The sequence below is a fragment of the Tachypleus tridentatus genome, chromosome 3, assembly GCF_004210375.1.
Source record: "Tachypleus tridentatus isolate NWPU-2018 chromosome 3, ASM421037v1, whole genome shotgun sequence".
Lineage (NCBI taxonomy): Eukaryota > Metazoa > Arthropoda > Merostomata > Xiphosura > Limulidae > Tachypleus > Tachypleus tridentatus.
The window spans coordinates 50014670-50025413 of record NC_134827.1 but is presented as its reverse complement, the minus strand read 5'-3'; the positions used below and the strand labels follow the sequence as shown (position 1 = coordinate 50025413).

The window sequence follows — 10744 nt, the reverse complement described above, 5'->3', positions numbered from 1 at the left end:
CAGTCCTATACATAATGTATTACCAACTAGCACACATTGTACCTTACAGTCCTTTACATAATATATTACCAACTAGCACACATTGTACCTTACAGTCCTATACATACTACCAACCAGTAGGCATTGTGTCTTCCTGAGCTATACACAAAGTAAAACCAAACAGTAGGCATCATTATACACGTGTCACCACAAAATATCATCTCTCACAACATTATATACTTTTCACCACAGAATGTCTGTCATCTCTCACAACATTATATACTTTTAACCACAGAATGTCCGTTGTCTCCGACATCATTATACACCATTTATCACTAAATGTCTGTTATATCTAATGATACACTTTCCACTACAGAAGTCTGTAATATTTGATGTCCTCACAAGTGTGGACAGCATAAGTTTGTTTAGAGTCTAAAACAAACTAATAGCTTGTATCTCTTTAACAATAAACAGCAGTCCACTTTCCATGTTATGTAGTGATACCAGCAGCGTCTTACAGCCATAAATACTCTTCAAAAAACGAAAGGTAAAAGGAAAAATTTAAGAGAAATTGTTAACAAGTTTATTCCGGGTAGTTCTTTATGACATGTGTGAAACTTTGCACATTCACTGCTGAACATCCAAAGTCTGCAAAGGCGAAGTCCACGCTCACTAGGTGAAGTTTAACTATCAATAACGAGTATGCCCCCCGTGAGGATCAATAACTGCTTCGCATCTCCTGCCCATGGAAGCGATGAAATGACAAATCACATCCTGTGGAATGGCTGTCCACTCAGCCTGCAAAGCTGCTGTAAGCTGAGGTAGAGTCTGCGGTTCAGGTTGTCGCCGTCGCAGACGTCGGTCCAATTCGTCCCAAAGATGTTCGATGGGGTTTTAATCGGGTGATCTGGAGGGCCATGGAAGAACGTTGATGTTGTGGTGTCTCAAGAAGACAGTGGCGAGTCGGGCTGTGTGAGAACGGGCGTTGTCATGTTGAAAAACGTCGTTGACGTTCACCATGATGGGTTGCACATGGGGCCTAGGAATCTCGTCGACGTATCGTTGAGGCATAAGATTCCCTCGAATGTGCAAAAGGTCTGTTCTGGCATTGTAGGCGATGGCAGCCCACATCATGACGCTGCCACCACCAAATCTGTCACCTTCCTGCACACAGTTTGCTGCAAAACGTTCACCTCGGCGACGGTAAACACGGGTCCTTCCATCCTGCCTACGAAGCGAAAACGTGATTCATCGCTGAACCAAACATGCCTCCATCGTCGATGAGGCCATACCCGATGTGCCCGAGTCCACTGCAGCCGTGCTTGAGAATGTTGCTGGTGAGAATGACGCCTCTGACTGGATGTCGAGGTCGGATTCCTGCATCTCCTAGACGGTTGCGTCCGGTCTGATCGGAAATCCTACGCAACCCTGGTATGTTTGAGGCAGTAGACGTCGCAGTGGTGGTCCTATCCCGAAGGTGACGTAACCGGATGTAGCGATCTTGTGCGGTCGTGGTCACACGAGGTCTGCCAGATCGTGGACGGTCACGAGTTGATCCATGTTGTTGATGACGATTCAATAGCCTTGTGATGGTGCTTGGGTGGACATTCACAGCTCTGGCAACATCTGATCGAGATTCGCCTGCTTCCAAGCGACCAATGGCGTTGTTGCGTTGTGCTTCAGTCAGTCTTGGCGTAACTGTATTGCGTGTCGGTGGCTTAACACTGAGCTATAGAAACCGAGAACCCGTCACTTTTATAGGGATTTTGCACATGTTGCACTTGCAGAACATGCAGATCTCTCAAACAAATTTATTGGACATGAATGCGTTTTGGCCAAAAATCCGATGTTTTCCTCCGTTTTCAAAGTGCACAACTTTTATTGTCATTTCGGTCTGACAATCAGTGCCTTAACACGTGTAACATCACATACTCTGAGCTTGTAACGTTATTACATATATTTCTCTTTAAAATAAAAATATCCCTTTTGCGTTTCTTGTTTTGAAGAGTATATTTCTTGTACTATTTGCAAACCATTTTTATTATTACAAAGACATTCAAGTCATTTGCATTTTTACTGGTTTATTTGTTTTGTTGACATAGTAAAATACAAAATGTTTATATATGATGGTATTGAACAAACGAAATAATTTTTTAACTGGTTTTCTCAACACTGGAGAGAAGAAACTCAATTGTGTGAAAAAAGAGTGTAATGAATTCTTTATCAATTATGTATTTCTCTTTTAGGGACAAAATCTTTGCTCTATCTTTGAGCAACATCAACACAACGGGGTGTGAGGTAAGTTACACGTGAATATTAAATATGTAACTGTATTTATGTATAGAACTTTCAAGGTTAAAGTAATAAGACAAAGGCAGGAAGTATCTTTCCAGTGTTTTGTGGTACTGACGTCATTATGGTAAATGTAAAACCTGCAGGTAACCCATGCCCTTGGATCAGAGCATATATGCAATATGATTGTCTAGTGGGCCGTTTAGAACCGTCTTTTGTGGATCCTATGTGTTATTTCAGAAGGGAATTTTTTTATTTATTTTTTTTAAGCGAAGGAGATGGAATGCACTCCATTGTTGGAGTAAAACAACTCTGGGTTTCAGTGTAATGATTGCCTGCAGCATAACAGAGCACTCAGTTTCGTCATGTGACAGCAGAGATTTTTCCCGTCTCCAATGGTTGAAGTTTTAATGAGGGCATGGAATAAGTACTATTGAAATAACTGCTTTTCACCAGTTGTCGTTTGTACAGGAAGTGACAACTAGGAAATATTCAGTTCAAATAAGTTTGATTTACATGGTACAATAAAATACTAAGTTTAGATGTCTCTGTTGAAATTAGCACTGTCTTTCCTTATGATGCATTCCACTTTAGCTTTACTGAACAAATACCAACGTAAAATATACACACATAAATTCTAAACAAGAAACACATACTGAGACACGTTTATTTTCAATCAGTTGACAGAGAAAGTCGTGAAATCACATTAGAAAAAGAAATGCTTTTGTTTTTAAAAATATTTTACTTCATATTAATATTAGTGTTGATAGTTTATTATACACACTTAAGCCAGAATCTGTGTGTCTTTATACATATAATTCCCACTGAAGACAGAAACTTTGTGTGAGAAAAGAAAGTGAAAAACAAAATCATGTGTCCAAAATGAAACACCAATAGTACATGGACACAGTGCAAGATTCATAGAAACACCGATACTACATGGACACAATATAAGATTCATAGAAACACCGATACTACATGGACACAATACAAGATTCATAGAAACACCGATACTACATGGACACAATGCAAGATTGATAGAAACACCGATACTACATGGACACAATACAAGATTCATAGAAACATCGATACTACATGGACACAATGCAAGATTCATAGAAACACCGATACTACATGGACACAATGCAAGATTCATAGAAACACCGATACTACATGGACACAATGCAAGATTAATAGAAACATCGATACTACATGGACACAATACAAGATTCATAGAAACATCGATACTACATGGACACAATACAAGATTCATAGAAACACCGATACTACATGGACACAATACAAGATTCATAGAAACATCGATACTACATGGACACAATACAAGATTCATAGAAACACCGATACTACATGGACACAATACAAGATTCATAGAAACACCGATACTACATGGACACCATACAAGATTCATAGAAACACCGATACTACATGGACACAATACAAGATTCATAGAAACACCGATACTACATGGACACAATACAAGATTCATAGAAACACCAATACTACATGGACACAATACAAGATTCATAGAAACACCGATACTACATGGACACAATACAAGATTCATAGAAACACCGATACTACATGGACACAATGCAAGATTGATAGAAACACCGATACTACATGGACACAATACAAGATTCATAGAAACATCGATACTACATGCACACAATGCAAGATTCATAGAAACACCGATACTACATGGACACAATACAAGATTCATAGAAACACCGATACTACATGGACACAATGCAAGATTAATAGAAACATCGATACTACATGGACACAATACAAGATTCATAGAAACATCGATACTACATGGACACAATACAAGATTCATAGAAACACCGATACTACATGGACACAATACAAGATTCACAGAAACACCGATACCACATGGACACAATACAAGATTCATAGAAACACCGATACTACATGGACACAATGACACAATGCAAGATTCATAGAAACACCGATACTACATGGACACAATACAAGATTCATAGAAACACCAATACTACATGGACACAATGCAAGATTCATAGAAACACCAATACTACATGGACATAAAACAAGATTCATAAAAACACCGATACCACATGGACACAATACAAGATTCATAGAAACATCGATACTACATGGACACAATACAAGATTCATAGAAACAGCGATACTACATGGACACAATACAAGATTCATAGAAACAGCGATACTACATGGACACAATACAAGATTCACAGAAACACCGATACCACATGGACACAATACAAGATTCATAGAAACACCGATACTACATGGACACCATACAAGATTCATAGAAACACCGATACTACATGGACACAATACAAGATTCATAGAAACACCAATACTACATGGACACAATGCAAGATTCATAGAAACACCAATACTACATGGACACAAAACAAGATTCATAGAAACACCGATACCACATGGACACAATACAAGATTCATAGAAACATCGATACTACATGGACACCATACAAGATTCATAGAAACACCGATACCACATGGACACAATACAAGATTCATAGAAACACCAATACTACATGGACACAATGCAAGATTCATAGAAACACCAATACTACATGGACACAAAACAAGATTCATAGAAACACCGATACCACATGGACACAATACAAGATTCATAGAAACATCGATACTACATGGACACAATACAAGATTCATAGAAACACCCATACTACATGGACACAATACAAGATTCATAGAAACACCGATACTACATGGACACAATACAAGATTCATAGAAACACCGATACTACATGGACACCATACAAGATTCATAGAAACACCGATACTACATGGACACAATACAAGATTCATAGAAACACCGATACCACATGGACACAATACAAGATTCATAGAAACACCGATACTACATGGACACAATGCAAGATTCATAGAAACACCAATACTACATGGACACAATGCAAGATTCATAGAAACACCGATACTACATGGACACAATACAAGATTCATAGAAACACCAATACTACATGGATACAATGCAAGATTCATAGAAACACCGATACTACATGGACACAATGCAAGATTGATAGAAACACCGATACTACATGGACACAATACAAGATTCATAGAAACATCGATACTACATGGACACAATGCAAGATTCATAGAAACACCGATACTACATGGACACAATGCAAGATTCATAGAAACACCGATACCACATGGACATAATATAAGATTCATAGAAACACCGATACTACATTAACACAATACAAGATTCATAGAAACACCGATACTACATGGACACAATACAAGATTCATAGAAACACCAATACTACATGGACACAATGCAAGATTGATAGAAACACCGATACCACATGGACACAATACAAGATTCATAGAAACACCGATACCACATGGACACAATGCAAGATTCATAGAAACACCGATACTACATGGACACAATGCAAGATTGATAGAAACACCGATACTACATGGACACAATACAAGATTCATAGAAACACCGATACTACATGGACACAATACAAGATTCATAGAAACACCGATACTACATGGACACAATACAAGATTCATAGAAACACCAATACTACATGGACACAATGCAAGACTAATAGAAACACCGATACCACATGGACACAATACAAGATTCATAGAAACACCGATACCACATGGACACAATACAAGATTCATAGAAACACCGATACCACATGGACACAATGAAAGATTGATAGAAACACCGATACTACATGGACACAATACAAGATTCATAGAAACACCAATACTACATGGACACAATACAAGATTCATAGAAACATCGATACTACATGGACACAATGCAAGATTCATAGAAACACCGATACTACATGGACACAATACAAGATTCATAGAAACACTGATACTACATGGACACAATGCAAGATTCATAGAAACACCGATACCACATGGACATAATATAAGATTCATAGAAACACCGATACTACATGGACACAATACAAGATTCATAGAAACACCGATACTACATGGACACAATACAAGATTCATAGAAACACCGATACTACATGGACACAATGCAAGACTCATAGAAACACCGATACCACATGGACACAATGCAAGATTCATAAAAACAACGATACTACATGGACACAATACAAGATTCACAGAAACACCGATACTACATGGACACAATACAAGATTCATAGAAACACCGATACTACATGGACACAATACAAGATTCATAGAAACACCAATACTACATGGACACAATGCAAGACTCATAGAAACACCGATACCACATGGACACAATACAAGATTCATAGAAACACCGATACCACATGGACACAATGCAAGATTCATAAAAGCACCGATACTACATGGACACAATACAAGATTCATAGAAACACCGATACCACATGGACACAATACAAGATTCATAGAAACACCGATACCACATGGACACAATACAACATTCATAGAAACACCGATACCACATGGACACAATGAAAGATTGATAGAAACACCGATACTACATGGACACAATACAAGATTCATAGAAACACCGATACTACATGGACACAATACAAGATTCATAGAAACATCGATACTACATGGACACAATGCAAGATTCATAGAAACACCGATACTACATGGACACAATACAAGATTCATAGAAACACTGATACTACATGGACACAATGCAAGATTCATAGAAACACCGATACCACATGGACATAATATAAGATTCATAGAAACACCGATACTACATGGACACAATGCAAGATTCATAGAAACACCGATACTACATGGACACAATACAAGATTCATAAAACACCGATACTACATGGACACAATACAAGATTCATAGAAACACCAATACTACATGGACACAATGCAAGATTCATAGAAACACCAATACTACATGGACATAAAACAAGATTCATAGAAACACCGATACCACATGGACACAATACAAGATTCATAGAAACATCGATACTACATGGACACAATACAAGATTCATAGAAACAGCGATACTACATGGACACAATACAAGATTCACAGAAACACCGATACCACATGGACACAATACAAGATTCATAGAAACACCGATACTACATGGACACCATACAAGATTCATAGAAACACCGATACCACATGGACACAATACAAGATTCATAGAAACACCGATACTACATGGACACAATGCAAGATTCATAGAAACACCAATACTACATGGACACAATGCAAGATTCATAGAAACACCGATACTACATGGACACAATACAAGATTCATAGAAACACCAATACTACATGGACACAATGCAAGATTCATAGAAACACCGATACTACATGAACACAATGCAAGATTGATAGAAACACCAATACTACATGGACACAATACAAGATTCATAGAAACACCGATACTACATGGACACAATATAAGATTCATAGAAACACCGATACTACATGGACACAATACAAGATTTATAGAAACACCGATACCACATGGACACAATGCAAGATTCATAGAAACACCGACACTACATGGACACAATACAAGACTCATAGAAACACCAATACTACATGGACACAATACAAGATTCATAGAAACACCGATACTACATGGACACAATACAAGATTCATAGAAACACCGATACTACATGGACACAATGCAAGATTGATAGAAACACCGATACTACATGGACACAATACAAGATTCATAGAAACATCGATACTACATGGACACAATGCAAGATTCATAGAAACACCGATACTACATGGACACAATGCAAGATTCATAGAAACACCGATACTACATGGACACAATACAAGATTCATAGAAACACTGATACTACATGGACACAATGCAAGATTCATAGAAACACCGATACCACATGGACATAATATAAGATTCATAGAAACACCGATACTACATGGACACAATACAAGATTCATAGAAACACCGATACTACATGGACACAATACAAGATTCATAGAAACACCGATACTACATGGACACAATGCAAGACTCATAGAAACACCGATACCACATGGACACAATGCAAGATTCATAGAAACACCGATACTACATGGACACAATACAAGATTCATAGAAACACCGATACTACATGGACACAATACAAGATTCATAGAAACACCGATACTACATGGACACAATGCAAGACTCATAGAAACACCGATACCACATGGACACAATACAAGATTCATAGAAACACCGATACCACATGGACACAATGCAAGATTCATAAAAGCACCGATACTACATGGACACAATACAAGATTCATAGAAACACCGATACCACATGGACACAATACAAGATTCATAGAAACACCGATACCACATGGACACAATACAACATTCATAGAAACACCGATACCACATGGACACAATGAAAGATTGATAGAAACACCGATACTACATGGACACAATACAAGATTCATAGAAACACCGATACTACATGGACACAATACAAGATTCATAGAAACATCGATACTACATGGACACAATGCAAGATTCATAGAAACACCGATACTACATGGACACAATACAAGATTCATAGAAACACTGATACTACATGGACACAATGCAAGATTCATAGAAACACCGATACCACATGGACATAATATAAGATTCATAGAAACACCGATACTACATGGACACAATGCAAGATTCATAGAAACACCGATACTACATGGACACAATACAAGATTCATAAAAACACCGATACTACATGGACACAATACAAGATTCATAGAAACACCAATACTACATGGACACAATGCAAGATTCATAGAAACACCAATACTACATGGACATAAAACAAGATTCATAGAAACACCGATACCACATGGACACAATACAAGATTCATAGAAACATCGATACTACATGGACACAATACAAGATTCATAGAAACAGCGATACTACATGGACACAATACAAGATTCACAGAAACACCGATACCACATGGACACAATACAAGATTCATAGAAACACCGATACTACATGGACACCATACAAGATTCATAGAAACACCGATACCACATGGACACAATACAAGATTCATAGAAACACCGATACTACATGGACACAATGCAAGATTCATAGAAACACCAATACTACATGGACACAATGCAAGATTCATAGAAACACCGATACTACATGGACACAATACAAGATTCATAGAAACACCAATACTACATGGACACAATGCAAGATTCATAGAAACACCGACACTACATGAACACAATGCAAGATTGATAGAAACACCAATACTACATGGACACAATACAAGATTCATAGAAACACCGATACTACATGGACACAATATAAGATTCATAGAAACACCGATACTACATGGACACAATACAAGATTTATAGAAACACCGATACCACATGGACACAATGCAAGATTCATAGAAACACCGACACTACATGGACACAATACAAGACTCATAGAAACACCAATACTACATGGACACAATACAAGATTCATAGAAACACCGATACTACATGGACACAATACAAGATTCATAGAAACACCGATACTACATGGACACAATGCAAGATTGATAGAAACACCGATACTACATGGACACAATACAAGATTCATAGAAACATCGATACTACATGGACACAATGCAAGATTCATAGAAACACCGATACTACATGGACACAATGCAAGATTCATAGAAACACCGATACTACATGGACACAATACAAGATTCATAGAAACACCGATACTACATGGACACAATACAAGATTCATAGAAACACCAATACTACATGGACACAATGCAAGATTCATAGAAACACCAATACTACATGGACACAATGCAAGATTCATAGAAACACCGATACTACATGGACACAATACAAGATTCATAGAAACACCAATACTACATGGACACAATGCAAGATTCATAGAAACACCGATACTACATGGACACAATGCAAGATTCATAGAAACACCAATACTACATGGACACAATACAAGATTCATAGAAACACCGATACTACATGGACACAATATAAGATTCATAGAAACACCGATACTACATGGACACAATACAAGATTCATAGAAACACCGATACCACATGGACACAATGCAAGATTCATAGAAACACCGATACTACATGGACACAATACAAGATTCATAGAAACATCGAATACTACATGGACACAATACAAGATTCATAGAAACACCAATACTACATGGACACAATACAAGATTCATAGAAACACCGATACTACATGGACACAATACAAGATTCATAGAAACACCGATACTACATGGACACAATGCAAGATTCATAGAAACACCGATACTACATGGACACAATACAAGATTCATAGAAACATCGATACTACATGGACACAATGCAAGATTCATAGAAACACCGATACTA

General features: G+C 37.5%; 1 pseudogene across 1 annotated transcript in view; it reads left to right on the top strand.

Annotated features, from left to right (window-relative positions):
- Positions 1 to 2231: 2231 nt before the first annotated feature.
- Positions 2232 to 10744, top strand: part of LOC143246818 (semaphorin-2A-like) — a 45152-nt pseudogene continuing 36639 nt past the window's right edge. Inside the window, exon 1 of the transcript XR_013026175.1 lies at positions 2232 to 2277. The product of XR_013026175.1 is annotated as a semaphorin-2A-like (transcript). The remainder of the gene's footprint in view (positions 2278 to 10744) is intronic.